The 17810-nt window shown below is 39.0% G+C and overlaps 1 long non-coding RNA gene across 1 annotated transcript; it reads left to right on the top strand.

The window, feature by feature from the left end:
* Positions 1 to 738: 738 nt before the first annotated feature.
* LOC135411119 (uncharacterized) lies at positions 739 to 15850 on the top strand. Its single transcript, XR_010428991.1, has 3 exons — positions 739 to 1385; positions 10994 to 11140; positions 14710 to 15850. It is a non-coding gene; the product is annotated as an uncharacterized LOC135411119 (long non-coding RNA).
* The last annotated feature ends 1960 nt before the right edge of the window (positions 15851 to 17810 follow it).

The raw sequence follows: 17810 nt of genomic DNA, 5'->3' as shown, positions 1-17810 counted from the left end.
TCCTAAAGGGAAGATCTTTGAAACCAAACCCAAATGTTATTTAAGTATTTCTGTCATGTCAAAGTACTTTACAAGGTGTTACCATATCCAATTGAAGCTCACACACAAATGATGTCATTTGCAGCAACACTTAAAGGAAAAAAACCCAAGAAATTGTTTAAGAAACCTTTTATGATAAGCTAAGCATGAGAAATGCAGATGACAATAATACACTATGATTACTTTATGCTTTTCTGAAATTCTCAAGTGTCAGTAAAACACTGAACAAGGCATGACAGCATAGAGAAGATACCACAAGGCAAGCTCAGGAATGACTTTACAGGGCATTAACTGCTCTCATGATAACTGACTTTGCAGTGAGCATTGTGCATAGCTGTGTCAGATTTGCCCTTCAGCAGAAATATGGGAGCTGGGAGCATGTGATAGGGCAGGTAGAGAAGAGCTGACAGGCTATGCACTGCTACCCTTCACCAGGTGCACTCATCCTGGACACATGGTGATCACAGACTAAATGACAGAAAATGCTTCCCTCAGTAATGAGAACCTTACTAGTTTTATCAAGAAGCCGCTCATTACTCCTACAGTATTTTTTCCTTTGGAAGACAGTAAAAGTTACAATGAGAAAGGAGCTGGGATATGTGGACATGACATCAGCAATCTGACATGGTCAGTTATCAATAGAAAGAAAATATCCAAGATGAGAAAGTAATGACTACCTCATTTTGAGGTATCACTGTTTAGTTCTGCCACTATCATCTTTCCTTTAAGGAACAGAGCTTTCTTCCTTAGAACTTTACACAGAACACATTTTGCCTGCAAATGTGACCTTTTGGATCAGCTTCAGATAGGAGAGTTTAACATGCAGACACCTAAATGCTATACCTTACCATCACTGATAATGGGATCATCTGATAATACTGGATTCTTAGTTAATTTTTTAATTTTTCAAACGAGTCTAGCACTCAAATATTTTTTTTTTCTTTAAAAAAGGTTGACAACATGGCATTTATCCAATGTAGTGTGGTCTTTTTAAGGTCTGCAGTACGAACACATTTTTTCATCTCAGTGAGATCTATCACTGCAAGGTCTATTTCAGCATCCCTCCAATAAAGGAGGGGTCAAATATTACCCAGGGAAAGGTGCAGCAGGCAGGCCAAGCCTCCAAAGCGCAGCTGTCCGGTCTTCCAAGAAATCCCCTGTCTGCAAAGGAAAAGGACCACTGATGCTTCCACAGAAGGAAGAATTCCTCTCATTGCAGTTCCAGGAGTGTGTGAGGGAAGGAATGAGAAGGGGGGCAGAAGAAGCACACAGGATCCATATGCTATAACGTACTTCAGGCTCCAAATGGGCATAATCTGTCCCTTGATTCCAGTCTCTCAATACAGGTCTGTAACTTCCATCAGCAAGAATTTTGAAATATTTGCAGTAAGCTCTTTTTCACATTTGGCTATTGAATTGACAAAAAAACATCCAAACTGCACCAGATGCTTCCTCAACATACAGTGGGCATTTCTGAAAGGGGACATCAGCTTGCTGTATGTTGATTTATGGAAATTTTTTTCATTAGCACAGTACTTCAACAGTGCTCAATACATTTTATGACTAGTCTACATTAAATAGACTTGAGAAATTACATTGTTACATGCACTGTGCAAAAGGAAATACGCCTTCTTTACTTCATTAAAAAACCAAAACTGAATTTGCTAAATGTTTTAATAAATGCAAGAAGGCTTTTAATTCTAAGTAATTCAAAATTTATACAGCAAAAGGCCTTGCAAGTCATCGCATAAGGTATTTCAGACAAATGTTTACTTAATTTTTAGCAAATTGTATTGTGCTTATAGAAATAATCCCTTGCCATGGACAACTTACAGCTAAATGCTAAGTGAAAGGGGGTTATCTTAATTTTTCTGGCAGAATTGGGTTTTCTTTTAGTAATGCCTTTCTTTTTATTAATAAAACAGAGCTTCTCTGGCAATTTCTGCTTCTATAATTCATAAGACCTGTAGTCTGATAGTCTTAAATAGCTATCCAGGAGTTTAAATAAAAGGAAAATGATCTCTGTGCCACTGAAACAACACAATTTTGTGGTCTGTGCTACAGCTTTATTGATTGGAAACTCTCCAAAAGTTCGAATATTAATTATATTTCATTTTGCTAACTAGAGTTAATAGCCAAGATTAAAATAATCAAAATTTACAATTAAAATAATTAGCTAGATTTAAAATCATTTGGGACAACAAAATCCAAGTTGCTTGATCCTGGGTTAAACATTAGTCTGTGATGTCACACAAGTCAAACAAACCCCAATTGTGAAACATTTCACTGTTCTGATTTCTTTTTCTGAGCATAACACATTGACTTCTCTGGAAATTGCAGCACTGAGCGTGATGTTATGTCTCTCAGAGTGAGGAAGCATTCTGATTGACTGATGATCATTTTAATGTGACATTTTAATTTAGTCAAACCACAAGGCTCAGGCACAGCAGATGTTCAGTGTGTGTCTGAACGAACAGCCCTATCTCCTTTCAGCAAAAACGTATACACTTTTATTCCACTCGCAGAATCTCCAGATATAGTATTTTAAGGTACATCAACCCAGGTTGCAGCTAGCACATGACTGCATTCCTAGAAGCAATTAGATAGTTTTCTTCATCTGGGCTTTCAAAAATCCCAATGCAAGCATTTTGTTATAAACAAACATCTGGTCGTGTCTCAGTAACAAAGAAAGATAAAGTGTTTTTGACAGAACTTTGCCCTCTGGTCAAACTTCACTTTTCATCGGTGTCTTTCATTTATTCCATTTTGAAGACTATTTGCAAAGGCCTCCAACAAGATGTCAATAAACAGATCCACTGATATGGAGAAAAGTGATTCAATACTCTGAGTATAATTTTTAGAGTAAAGAATCAAAATTGAGAGCCTGTAATAAACAAAAGATACATAATCAAGTACACCAGATCAAAGCTAATACAATGCAGTGAGAAGAGTTTTCTGGCTGCTTTCAATGAGCTCTAAACATGGTTATTTTCTCTCATAAAAGACAAAGGAAAGCTACAAAGATTAGCACAGCGCAGCTAAAGTGCCATCCCTCCATTCTCTCAGCCATGTTCTCTTACCACAAGCATCAGAGGTTTTTTTCCCTTGTTAATCATAGCAAAACAAGCTGTCACTTTGACGTTCAGAAATAAATCCCATCTTTGTGCAATGAACTTTACATTCACCTTTTTGTCAGCTTTTTGTATCTCATAGGTCTCTGCAAAGCTGAGGAAGGACCCACAAGTCAGCTACAACCAGAGGTGTTGCCATGCCCAGGAAAGTGTTCTTCCAAAAGTCAGTCCTCACATCTGTTGCCTGAACCAAGAAATGTAAGGTAACCATAAGCCTTTGATTTGCTGAAGACTATTAACTGAAAAACAATGCTGTCAGTAAGTTACAACAAAAATGTCAGTAAGTGCTGACATTTTACTTACACTCTTTCTTTAGTATGTAGGCTAGATAGAAATAACATCAGTGGGGTACCCTTGATAAAGACAGGTGACATCAGGCATATACCAGTTTTTTTAACAGTGTGAAACACGAGATGCCATTATCTGAATCCAACTGGATATTAATTAAAGCAGGGTGTCCTTATGTAGCCCCCGAAAAGTACTTGACAATCCCAGTTCTTTCAGACATTAAGAGGAACTGAGGGAATTCATCAATTTGCACCTCCCAGAAGACACCACCAATAATTTCACAGAAGAAAGACAAAACTAGGAGTTTTATTTGGAGTGAAGTTATTGGAGGTTGCAAAGCAATCGGAGGGGTTCTTGGGATACAGAATGTGTAAGGAGGCAGTACTGATACTGTGCTGTGGTCTCCTGAAGACATTCTGTAGGCAGAGTGGGAGAAGGAGAAACCCATTTGATGTTAATTTATTCTTTTCCTTTCAGAGCCTTTATCGCATAACAGCAACTATCCTCTTGGCTCTTGGAAGTGTTTGGAGGGGAAAAAATTAAAAAGAGAGAGATGAGGTTGAAGGCACAGAAATTCTAGAGCAATCTGTAGACAGAGCACAGCTGGAAAATGTGGAGACTGTGTTTTATTCAGTCTTCAAAATTAAAAAAAAAAAAACCAACAACAACGACAACAAAAACCCAGCCTTTTTAATACGAATCTATACTCTTCATATCCCAGGTGTTTGAGATATACCACCACATTTTTTTTCTCTTTAAGAAACAAAGCAAACACTGCAGCAGCAGATAGGCTAATGATAGCAATCAAACCAATCTGTGATATGTAATTCTTAGAAGGTAAATATATTCTTCTTAAAACAACAAATTAATTATTTTCTTTGCATACTTTTCTCCCAAGAGAAGGGATAACAAAATTCTTGTGTTGGCATGTTGCATAGATTTCTCTCCTGGGCTCTCTAAACAATAAGAGGTTATCCACATCTATCAGAAATATAACTGTTTTTATGACTAAGCTACTACCAGAACGTAAATGATAAGCAAGTTTTTTCCCCATAGAGTAATGTCCAGTCAGGATTTGGAGGTTTAGCTAGTTCTGCACAGGTGTCTGCTCACACAGCTAATTAACACTAAAGTTCATACAGTAGCAAAGAAATTCAATTCAACGTCTTGAAGTTGTTATTCTCACTGAGCTGGACTCAGAGACCATGAATGATAATTCCACTACTGCTTTCTGCCCAGTTGTGGCATTTCTTTGGTATCTAGCACAGCACAGCACATAGCTGACCAGGCTCCAAACAAGCAAACATATGGGGGGGGGAAAAGCAGCTTAGCTACAGCAACACGGATCCCTGCATTTGCTACATACATATTTGTGCTCTGGCAAGGACCTGGTTGAGCACTGTGCTGTAGGAGGTCTGACTGTGGTCCATCAAGTAGCAGATTTAAAGCCAGCTCTGCTCTATCCAGATTACTGCAGTGTGCAACATCCTGTATCACCTTACAGCCCTCTGACGTTACACTGATGGGCACCAGCTGAAAGCCTCAGACTTTTCTCTGCAACCCCTTTTATGTCTTCAGGTATCAAGGCAGAACACACCTTCCATCACTACATACAGTACAGCTGACAGCGAGTGTTATTTCCTGTCTGGAAACAGAGAGGCTATCACATTAGTTAGCTAAAAGTTGTAAAGCCCAAAAATTGCAGCCAGACATCAATATGCCCTACAGAGGGTCTCAGGTGTGCAGTAACCCACCTCCACCATTAAAAAGGCATGTAAATGCATTAATCCATGGAGCTGATCCACTCCTGAAATACCAACATTGCAATACATCCGCTCTCATAAACTGTTGCAAACTGAATTAAAATGTAGCTATTTCAGGATGCTGTCCCAAGGAGAGGAATGTATTTTTGAAAGGAAAGCATACTGTTTCCAAGAGTCTTTTACCCATATAAAAAGACTTGTAGCCTTGAAATTCTCTCCTAAGTTTCCTTGCTCTATTTAACTTTTCAGCATCTGATCACAGAACAAGTACAGTAAACTTCAGAGCATTCCCTGAAATTATTTTCTCATGTTTTCTTGGTTTATGATCACCTTTCCTAACAGACACCATAAATTAACCTGCTTTTCTATTAAATAGTACATCAAACTTTAGTATGCCCAACAGGGAATACCAGACTTACATCTACCTCAGCTTGTCTGAGTATCTTGTCCCATTGGGTTTCTTTTGCCCTAAACAGAAAGCCCTATTGAAAGCCTTACATGACAAAAAGTCTTCACACTTCCTAGTTTTGTTGCAGTTCTACTGTGGACAGAAAATATCCAAAGGAGTAAACTAGGTGTGAATAGTCATTAATAGTGTTTCCTGCCGGGGAGGCCTCTTACAGCATTCTAGCTATATCAGACTTGCTATCTGCTTCAATAAACTAGCTTTTAAACTAATTTGTCAATCCATCTATATCAGCAACATTTATTTCATTAATTGGAAGAATTAGCTCTTTGTAGCAAGTCGAAGACTGTGAAGCCAAAATATACTGTACTTTCTCCCTAGTGACCCAGAGACCTTTGGATGAACTCTTGGGGTGCCATTAAAATGAATAGTTATAGAGAAAAAATAGCATTTTAATGTTTATTTAACATTTAATTTTCTACCTTTCCAAAAAGGGAACTTTAAACATTTTTGAACATCTGGTGGCCTTATTTTGTAGTTTGTTTCTCCACTGATATGAGCAGAATGTCTTCAGCTTAGAGAAGACAAGTCTGTATTTTAGCCACATGGATGCTCTCAGGTTACAAACAGTGTGGAGGAGGAGGAGATCATAGAAATTCCTTTTTAAATTATTTTAGGATTGACATGTTGAATTTTAGAGGGCCAAGTCCTACTGTCCGCTATGCCACTGAGATCAATGAAGCTTGTCTGGAGCTATAGTTGTATACATAATATTAGTCACACCAGATACTGCTGCATTTTAAGCGCAAAAATATTGTACGAGGTAAAGCAAGTTTAATTATAAAACTTAATAACAGAATTAATTTGTTCTTTTAAGTGGCTAAGATTTTTACATGGATGCTGTTGTAATTGAGAAGAAGGTGTGTTACCACAAACCTCCCAAGCTTACAGGTACACATATATACATCCTTCTTTATACAAATGCTTATATATTTATAGATAAAATTATAACACCAGATATTTTAGTATCTATTGTGTGCTATACATGAAAGTTATAAACTGTATTTGAGAGTCTTAAACATCTGTGGTATCAACAGACCCTTAGAGCACTCCTGCAGTTTTTTAACCCATATTTTCTTGGTTTATCATCCCCTTTGCTAAGAGACACCAGAAATTAGGCTGCTTATCTAATAAAGAGCTCATCAGTCCTATCTACAACAATAATCAGCTCTCCAGTCCTACACAATATTCTCCCACCTGCTCACACAATACTGTAGTCATGCTCCTAAAAGCAACCTAAAAGCTCATGTTAGCTTAGGTGACTACCATGTACTCTAAAACTTCCAGGATCACCAATTTCTAGCATTCATAAATCTTACATGGGAGGCCTTCTTTCTCTTAAATACACACCTTTGGGCTCACATTTGTCTGCGATAAAATTTCTGTTCTTCCAAACATACTCTTATCAAACAGTACCCCCTGGTTAGCAAAAAGGTCCTACCAGAACAAAATGAGATTCCATCAAAATATTTTTTTAGCAATAGCTTCATAATTATTTACAAATAACTCAAAGAAAAGAGTCAAATGAATAGCAGTGGACTAGCAATAAGCCTGACTGATTTCCTGAACAAAAACACTTTTCTATTCTTATGATGATGATAACCTTTTTATAGATACTTCTTACAAAATATTTTTAATCCTTGCAGTATGGAGTGCTTTTATCTCCTGCTAATTATCTTAATCTAATTTATTAAGTGAGCAGCTTGTCATCACATTTAACTTTGCCCACAATATTTGAAATCTAATCCAGTTATTTGGCAAGAGCAGATTTAAATAGAAGTATCTTCATTGACAGCAATTACTTTACAATCTTTAGCTAATTGTATGTCCTAAGAAGATTTTAATGATTTTTTTTTTGTTCTGAATCAGTACCAGATTAGCCTGCCTACAGTAACACAGCTTATTATGCTTATTCTCCTTAAACATAGCCTCCTGCAGGATTTCATTTTTTATTTCTTAGAATTTTTTTGATGTTTCAGAACTAATATTTACACTGAATTCCATTAAAATAATTAAAATGGAAGAGCAGCTCCATCTCCCTGAGAATCCCAAGACCTGGATCTGCTGATCGTTTTATGTAAACTTGCACAGAATTTCTCCAGGAGCCCGTTCTTGCCAGATAGTATCGTAGTCACCAACAAAAAAGATATAGAACCACCTGCATTCTGGTTCAGTTCTAATAGCTCAGCTATCATTTTTAGAAATTAATTAAAACTCACACATCGAATTATCTTTAAGGCCTTAAACATCTCACATTACTATTGAGAGCTAAAATCAGGTAAATAATTTTTGTTCTGTGTTGTGAAAATGAATAGTCTCCGGTGTGGTTATTTAGACCACTGTGACAAGTAAGTGACACCCTTCATGGCAGCTCAGTATAAAATGCAATAAATGACCTTGTGGCTGGTTAAATTGCAAGGCAAGACCTAGGTGTTTAATAACCACAAAAAGCTGTTTATTGCACATACAGTCCACTGTCACTGACATTATCCATAGCAGAAAGCATTAAATAAATGGTTTTTTTAAAGAAGGAAATTTTTTTTTAAAATCAATATAATTCAAGTTTGAAAGTATGTTGCACTATCTGTCCTAGCTCCCTACATTAAGGTTTTCTAAATGTATCATCTCTTTTTGAAATAATAATAGGCATACATAAAAATGGAATCCACTTCCCTACACATGGAACAACCTGAGGGGCCCTGAAATTCATGCAGGCAGGCAGTGTGAGCCTGTGCCACACTACCTATCTTCATGCATCATGGAACTATAGAATCATTTAGGTTGTAAAAGACCTCTAAGATCATTGTGTCCAACATTAACCCAGCACTGCCAAGTCCACCACCAAGTGCCCACCTTCAAAGTTACTAAGAACTAGTAAGAATTTTTGCTTAACTGATATAAATAATAAGAACTAAATGGAATAATTACCCTTAAGTAGCATTTTCAAAATGTATGTTCTTTCTAGTGAGGCAAGGAGTGTCCTCGAGGAAAAAGACTCACTGAGCCACCACTAGCTAGAACCAGGAGGGAAACTCTTCACGTCTCTGGGTTGAGCGGGCTGAGACAAAGACCATTTGCAATATCTGAAGTTTCTGGTAGCTGAAGCAATCATCTGCAAGTTGGCCCGGCACACGTAGAAGTAGGTAATTACTTCATCTGTGCAAAGAAAAATGGCATTTTACTGCTAACTGGACTATAGAGCAATACAGCCTTGAGATGTACTACCCTCAGGAGAAGAGTTTAGGGAAGATGTTTAGGAGTTCCAACACCATTGCCTATGACAAGCTGTGACCTTAGCAGTGTCATTAACTGGGAAGAGAAAAGTGAGTTGGTGTTTTACTAACAAAACAAGACAACCCAAAGTATTGTGGGATACGTGACCATACATAACTTTAAATACAGTATATAAAATGGGAAAAGCAAGCTATAAAAAGACATGTTTTAAAAATTATTCTTTGAAATTTTTCCTCAATGGGACTAACATCTGTTGATCATTTTGTCCGCCAGCCCAAGGAAGTTCAGAATATGAAAGAGGTAATGAACTGTGAGAAAAGCTTTGCTTTGCAAGAGTGTTTCTTTGATTTTTATTTTTTTTATCAAAATTGTAGTGGCCTCTGACCAGTCACAAAATAACAATCATTAACTGGGCTATTTTTGTTCTCGGCCTAATCTTGCAACCAGCAGAATCCTGTTCTCCAGCCCATCCTCATCCACGAGTAGCGCAGTAAATGCTGCCACAAGGAGAACCCACTTAAAGTAGATATCTATTTAAGGCCTGTTATGATCTCTCATCTCGAGTAACAAAACCCAGGTGCTCCACATAGCAGCTGCTTGTCACTCTTCCTGATAGCTTGGCAGGTCTGCAAGTGAGGAGAGATCTGAAGCCTTGTGCAGACATAATACATTTCACTCCCAAGAAAATGAAACCATGCTTGGAGTTTCCCTAAGTGATGGTTGTAATAGGAGACATGGCACTGTCAGCACCTGTGTGGGAGCACCATTTGATGGAAACTGGGAACCTTTGTATAATCCAAACTCAAGCCCCAAAAGACAAATGTGACCAACCTCCTAAGAATAAAATGTTTCTTCCTCAAATCACTGCCTTTTATAGGTGCTCCATGACCTCTAGGCCATACTAATAGACTGAAATAGTAGTGCTCACCTCTGTCAACTAATCCTACAATTTGCACAGATGACTTGGTTGAGTGGATGAACCATCTGAAATAAAACTGGTCTTTTATAGAAATATTCCTGTGTTACAGACCTAAGATGCTCACAGTTTTCTAACTTTTTAACTCACCACAATGTCAGGACTACTCCTTTATGTCCACAGGAAACCTCCATGGATTAGAAGTCCAAAGCAAGTTATCAAGATCCTTCTTACCCCTCCTACCTTTGCTTCTACTGCACATTTCTGAGATGTCAACACAGCTCCTTGTGTGGTCTTGAAACTGATGCTGTTCAACAGCAGCCAAAAGAGAGGGGAAAATCTGCTTTTTTATTTATATAAATCTGGCTAGGAGTTTTTATTTATTTAGAATGGAGTTTAAACTGTGCTTGACTCTAAATAAATAAAACACGTTATTTTCCCTCCCTACTGGTTGCCACCAAGCTGTGCGAATTTCAAAGACCACACAGACAGCAGTGGCTGTGTGGTAAAATGGGGACTGATGCAAAGGCAGGCAGCCCACCAGGGGCTGGGGTTTTCAAGGCTTGCAGGTGAAAGAAGCACTATGAAAGGCATGCTTTGAGAGTACGGATAAGCATAACTCTGAAAAAGACATCAGTTCCTTGGATATTGTGCTGATGCTGATCCTTTTCCTTCCGCGTCTAACAGTACATTTCTCCACACCGGACTGAGCCTTACAAAGTCACTCCTGTGCAAGTCACTCCTGTCCATCACAATGACAACTTTCTGTGTGTAACAACAGTCCTATGAGAGCACGATGGGGGAGACAGGCAGGAAGAATGCCAGGGAAACACATTTCAGGATTCAGTTAAGTGGAGAGGACAGGAAGAAAATATCTTTAAGATTTATTCCAGGCTGTCCATTTCCTTTAGCTAGAGCCTTGAAAAAAATAAATTTGGATGCAGTTTTGTGCACTGTTCATAAGGATGACGCTGCTTGAGCAGGGGGTTTGGACCAGATGACCTACTCTGGTCCCTTACAACCTTACCCATTTTGTGATTCTCTGACAAGGAAGAAAAGCCCACAGAGATGAACAGGTTGGGACAAGGGACTGAATTCTTTTTTCTCTTCAACCAGTCACAGGCAACACTTCTGTAACATGTATGTCTTCTTTTAGCCTCTAAGTCACAAATTCAATGGACCAAATACAACTCATCTTTGGAGTAGCCACTGGGATGAATTTAGATCTGGCTGTATCAGAAACAGTATCAGAAGAAAAGCGGATGAAAATTGTACAAAAACTCCTTTGTACCCTGCTTCACAGGTGAGTCTCATCTTACTCAGTGATCAGCAAAGACACTCCTTCCTAGTGTCCCTCACCTGAACATCCCTGATTTCTTCGCATGGTCAGTAAATGATAAGTTCAGACAAGTTGACAAGTTCAGACAACCTCAGTTCAGATCTTTTGGAAACACCAGGTTCATGAAATATCTATCTGTCATGTGAAGCTCATGTTTGGAGGAAGGCAGAAATGCAAAAGGCAAAAGCACTAACTCCTCCTGTTGGTACCCAGCTAAAACCAAATCTACTTGCTGCTCCCATAGTACCTGCGTACAACAAGCACCATGTAAAACCATGAATTTATGAAAAACTCCTGCTATAGACCACCAGACAAATAAAGAATGAACGCAACTGACTCTCTGCTTGATCCTGGACTGCTGCACCATTGATTTGCATTATTTCTCCTCTTCTTTCAATGCTTCCTTTTGAAAGCAAATACAAGGGAAATCACAAGATTCATCTTTTTTGCAGGCGTCTTATTGTCATTGACCGAGGACTTCACCATGCCAAGTTCTGCTACTCACTTTCTTTGGTTCACCAGTTGTTAACTATAGGAAGAGCTGGTTGCAGACAAAGCCATTTTTCTGGTAGGCCATGGTCTGCAGTTGATCTAAAAGGCTTAAAGGCTTAGCGCTTATCTCATTGGTCCAACTGAGGGATCAGAATTTACGTCTAAAATTATAGTTATCTTCAGCAATACTGACCTAAACAGCCTACTCTTGGAATATAAAGATAGAACAGACTATTTCTCAGGGGTTGACTATAGAGCCTGCTTGCAAAGAGCTGAACTTGCCAGTCTATGCTAAAATGCAGTGGGCAGTAGCTCTATGAGGCAAACCTGTCCATATTCATGATTCAAGTAAGCTATTTTACAAGTTACAGTACAATCCCTAGCAGCAGCATCTGCTGACCTGGTGTGAAAGTGAACTTGCAAATGTCTTATTCCTGGGGTGAACGTCAAACATCAGCAGAAGGACTGGGGAACAATTAGCTGCAGCTACTACATTTTTTTGTCTCCTTTGGGGGGAAGAAAGAAGGATCAGTGAACTCTTACATGTGAAAGAGAGAAAAAAACAATACAAAGAGTGGCAAGGCAGAAGCAGGTCAAAGGAGAGTAGGAAACTTACTGGGAGGTCAAGCCAACTGAAAAGCCTACTTTTTCTCCAAATAAGGCAGACATTCAGAGTCCATAGCTTGTAAGGCACTTGGCCAAAGTCAAAGTGAGACATACAAAACCCTACCACAAGACAGAAAAAAAAAGACAGAAAGAAAGAAAAACATCCCTATCTCAGCAGAGCAGCAGAGTTGGCTCAGAATTTGCTGTTGAAGGAAAGGTCAGCAGACAGCCCTTACTCAGTGATGACTGCTGAATATGAAGAGACGTAAGCAAGGGACAACTAAAGAAGTAGAGATTATTAGAGCGACAGTAAACCCTTCCCAGCTGGGAAGGGTACTGGACAAAGCACATATCTCCCTGTGCCTCTAAAGCTAGAAGCAGTTCTGAGAGGGGAAGAGACCAGTAATCCTATCTGGATTCTCAACCTCTTTCCAAATCCAGCTGGTTCAGATAATGATGCAGCTCAAACAGATTTTTGTTAAGTTCAACGTGGCTTTTCCAGTTCTGTCTTCTACTGACATGCGAGGAGAATACATTGCCATGTGCTGGCTGCAGGTGGACTATCAGAATCCCACATAAATTGAAGATCCTGACCTTCAGTTAATACAACTGGCACAATTTCACCAAATTTATTCAATATGAAGCCTTCCTATCCTTTTACCTTCTTATTTTCACATCCACCCCCCCCCACTCTGACATTCTAGGTGTAGCATATACTGTAAGGTTACTCCTCTACCCACAGACTGCCTTGCCCACATCTCTCACATCTTGCACCTCAGGGGTAATTAGCATAAACTCAGTCAAATGCAAGGACAAACTACAAGCCCTGGGTGCTCAGAATGACTGCAGAGGACAAACACAACCCAGGTTCCCTGATAATCGTAGTCTGCAAGACCTTTGTCTGCCACATCACTAGTCTTTGTAGAATAAAGACCATGGATTCCTAGGCCCAAGGACAAGGATATGGATACTCCATACACGAGTCAGGGACTCCTGTCTCTAATCCTTTATGTCTTCTCACTAGATATCACAGTAGGACTTTTCCAAACTAGTCATACATATTTCCAAATAAGTTTTGACTTTATTCTAACAACTGGGTTGAGGATGTGCGTTTGGACTTTCCTCTTCTTTTCTTTAAAAAACTCCTTTATTCAGATTTCTGGGTGGCAAAAGAGAGAAGACTTAAATTTAAAATGCTTTGGAGATCCTATGAGAAACCTCTTTATATTTGTGTGTGGTCCTGCAGTTTTGTCAGTTGTCTGACGTTTTAATTTCCTGTTCCTCTCTTATGGTGGGATTCTGATTTCCTCTCACTCTTTCTCCTTTCTCCATTACAGAAACCTAACAAGCATCTTCAGTTCTACCATCTGTTTCCTATTCACTTTTATAAATATTGAAACAAATAATTAATTTGGAGAACAGGCAAGATGTAGTCTGGCTCATCTTCTGTCAATATATAACTTCTACCAGCCCTTTCCAGCATTTCAATCTCTTATAGAAATTAGCTCCTTTGCACCAGACTATTCATGGTCTAACTCCTTAATGAAACTGGTCCAGTTTAAAATGGTTTGATGTTTTTTACATTAGAAACAGCCATTCTGGGTATTCTGTGTCCCCACAAAATGCTGTGTCAACACAGTCCAGTTGCAAACTAGCTTTTGATAAACTGTCTTTCTGTATTCAGACAACATAAAATATGAAAAACTATCCATTGAGCCTGATAAAACAGCCATGCTGAACAACGTATAGTCCATCCTCAGTGACTAAATATACATAATCCTCTGCTAGCAGGAATATGATGTTAATGGGAAGAGAAAGATTTGGTCTACTTTGAAAGCAACCCCAAGCAGTTCAAAGAGATATCACCAAATGCCTGTCTATTCCTGTTTCATATGCCAATGCAGTTCTCTGTGTATGAGGAATCTCAATCCATGAGATTCCTCCTGAAAGTCCAGTTGCCATTTCCATAGGGCAAAGACTATCCTTTTCTTCTGTGGTTGGCTATGGCTTGCGTCAGCATGATGCTAAACTGTGACAGAGCTGTTCACTGTCCATGCATCAAAACCAAGCCCCTAACACAGTACTTAGGAGTACAGGTACAAACTTGAGGAGAAATTACACCAGCCCCAGGAGAGGTCGGCATGGATGTGGATCCCCCCAGGATGGTGGCAGAGAGCAGTGTGCGCTGAAAGGGGACAAAGAGGCACTCAGGGCCCAGTTGTCTTTTTGGCAGTCAGTCCCTCTAGAATGGCACCAAATTGGTGCTCCCTTGGACCATGGTTGTGTTGCCCTGTCCCAGGGTGCTAGCCAGAAGTGTGTCCCTTCTCCCCTTCTGCAAACAGCCACGTAGACAAGTCAGAATAAGTCAGGCAGTCATCTTACTGCCCACCACAGCACTCACCAAACTTCAACCGGTCCAACCTTTCTCTCCTCAGACTTGTGACCATGACTGAATTCATCTTCTGGGTGTTTCCTCAGATGAGCATGCCTTTAATTTTTCCTTGGGGCTTAAAAAAGTTTTTTAACCCATTTTTCCATATCACCACACACTGTCCTGGAGATGTCTCTCAGGAATATATATGGTGAGGTTCCACATCCCTAGTCCTCACCGGGAATGGGATTGCAAAAGAACATTCCAACTATTTTAGGTTATGGAAAAAGTAATCAAATATTTCACTCACCACTAAAATGTCATCATTTTATGCATTTCACAAAGAATTCTCTCGTTACATTAGATAGGCCTGGAGAGACTCCAGTCTCTGTGGGTTGCATGCATTCCCCTGTTCTGTTCAGAAAATAAAAGCCTTGGTCTGTTTTTTAAGAAAGCCAAAGTCACTTGGTGCCCTGCTACTGACCCAAAACTTGATGGCAATACACCTTATTTCTCTTACAAACTGATTTGGCCTTTTCTGAATTTGTTCCTCACACAGCTGTGTGCACACCATTCTCCCCACATACTTTGATAAAAATAACAATTGCACATGAAGAAAAAAGAAAACCCAGAATAATAACGACAACAGCAACCGCTTGAGAAAGACTAATGAGGGCTGCTGAACAGCAGAGCCATTCACTGACACTGAAAAAAGAAGACATCAAGTCTATGAGGCCATTAGTATCCCAATTTTAAATTTAACTGATTTTTTTAATTATTATTTTGGCACAATGCTGCAACGATACAGCGGCATGATACAAACACTGTAGCATCTGCAAGAATTCTCAGCCTTTGAGAAAAAGAGTATGTTAGCAACACACAGACCTTATGAATGCAAGTAATTCTTGCTGTAGGAGAGAGACAAAGTGTATCCTTACCTCTTACTCTCTTCCATATCACTGTAATGCCTACACGTTCAGAGAGCCAAAGACACCAGTGGCTGGGCACTATACGAACACATAAAAGGAGAGTTCTAAACCTATATGCTACAGCTCTAAGACTTCAACAGCTCCATGAAACCCAGTGGCATGGCAGAGATAAAAGTTGAGTAAGAAATGTCTGTACTGAGAAATACATTGTTGTTCAATCTATGTTGCTTTAATGTGAAATCCTACATTACAGGATTTTCTGTAATAAAATGCATCTCCTGAAAATTTGCTGCAAACCTTCTTCTACTTGACAAGATTTTCATAAAATATCTTTCTGCAAAATCAGCGAAGTTGAAAAGAAAATCTATTTCAGGAACAAGTATATACCTCATGTTCTACATCATCTGAAGGACTGGTGTAAGAAATTACCCTGATTGAATCTTAGTAAAAAATGTCATAGATTTCTTTTGAAAAATCATACATATTGTTGGGACAACATACATTAAGGAGACACTAAAGATCCCCGTTCAGGATGGATAAGTATAAGTAGTACTTTTTAGTGCAGGCATTGGTGCTTTGTTCTAGTGACCCTCTGATGACAATAGAAAGTATCAGATATTACATCCAATCCTACAGACTCCACTCATATGAGCAAATCCCATTGCACTAGTAGATCACACTCCTGTGCATAACTCCCAGAAGAAAAGGTGTATAAATGAGAGCAATTATTGAGCCCCTCTAGAGTTGCCTTTGGTGGGAAGGAGAGAAGGGAAGAAATTGTGAATTATTCACGATTTTCAGTTTATCCCTAATCCCTTAATTCTGTCATTCTGAGGGTAGAGACTTTTGCTTAATGGTAGTGCCAGAAATAACAAGCTAGAATTGCATGTTTATGAAATGGGGTCTTAGTTACTTATTAGGATCAACTGAGCTTGAATTAATGTTGGCTCACATTCAAGAGCACTGAGTGGACTGAATAAGCATCACAGTTTTAAAACTCGTTAGTTGTTGTTTGTTGTATATATTTAACATACTAGAAACATCCAAGCACATTAGACTATAGTTTTCTTATAAACATACATACGTAGAAAAATATGGCTAATACAAAACTACTTTCTTTGGATTTGCAGCTCTCCTTACACCAGTGGGTGACAGATGAAGATAACCCTGAATTTAATAGGACGCCTTATGCTCCCAAATTTAAGTTGGGCTGAGGTGAATAGACACAGCACCATTATCAACTGTGCTTTTGTCTCAGATGGTAAGTGGATATTTTACAGATGGTAAGACAAAACTGGGCAAAAGTAGAATGTATGTAGAAATGAAGGTGCAATGCAAGTGAAAGAGAATCTAGGCCAGGTAAAAAGAGTAGCTGACACTGTAGATAGCATGGGGCTTTGAAAAAGCTTACTGATGAAGGCTATTTGATATGGAAAAATTAGTCCACATTTTGAACTGATGAAAATTGCACACAAGATACTTGCTCCAGATGCCTTATGAGTGATCTGAAACACTGGATGTTTCATTCACACAGTTTTAACACATACTGCAGAGGACTTCTTACAGTACTTAGGTTTTGATTTGTGGGCCTGGTTTGTTTGTTTGTTTGTTTGTTTTAACAATGTAAAGGTCCAAAATGCTTAAGTTAGCATGAGATCACAGCTGCATTTCTGAAGATTTAACTGTGCAAGGGATATTCACATAGAGAGCAATGTGTCAGGAGTCACTGAGCACAAGAAATCAAGCTAGCACTCGATTCCACTAACTTTCTATTTCAAATCAGAACAAGGTTTTCAAGAAAGTGTCCTCATCATCCTACTTGCCATACTTTAGTTTGCACTTCAAACAGCCTTAGGGCTCATAAACTGGATTATGAAACTAAACTCCACTCCAGCTGCACACTTACTGCACCCCCACAAGTTATGGATATGAGTCTGCAGTTAAAAACAGTTCAAGACAGGGCATCTGAAACATGCTTCATGCAGACACCAGTCCCTCAGCACCAATTGCTCTGTTCACACAAGCAGAATGTGGGAGCAGAGGGAGAAGAAACAAAGCAACCTGTCAAGTTAATTCTCTAAGGTCAGTCCCGAAATCTGTATCCTTGACACATGAACCAAGCCCTTCCTGAGCTGGTTTCATCCCTATTGAAGGACAGTATATTACCAAATCAGACGCCCCCCCCCCCCAAAAAAAATATGTGCTTCTGAAAATAAAACTGAAAAAAATTCACACC

The sequence above is a fragment of the Pseudopipra pipra genome, chromosome 3 (assembly GCF_036250125.1).
Source record: "Pseudopipra pipra isolate bDixPip1 chromosome 3, bDixPip1.hap1, whole genome shotgun sequence".
Lineage (NCBI taxonomy): Eukaryota > Metazoa > Chordata > Aves > Passeriformes > Pipridae > Pseudopipra > Pseudopipra pipra.
This window is presented reverse-complemented; position numbering and strand designations above follow the sequence as displayed.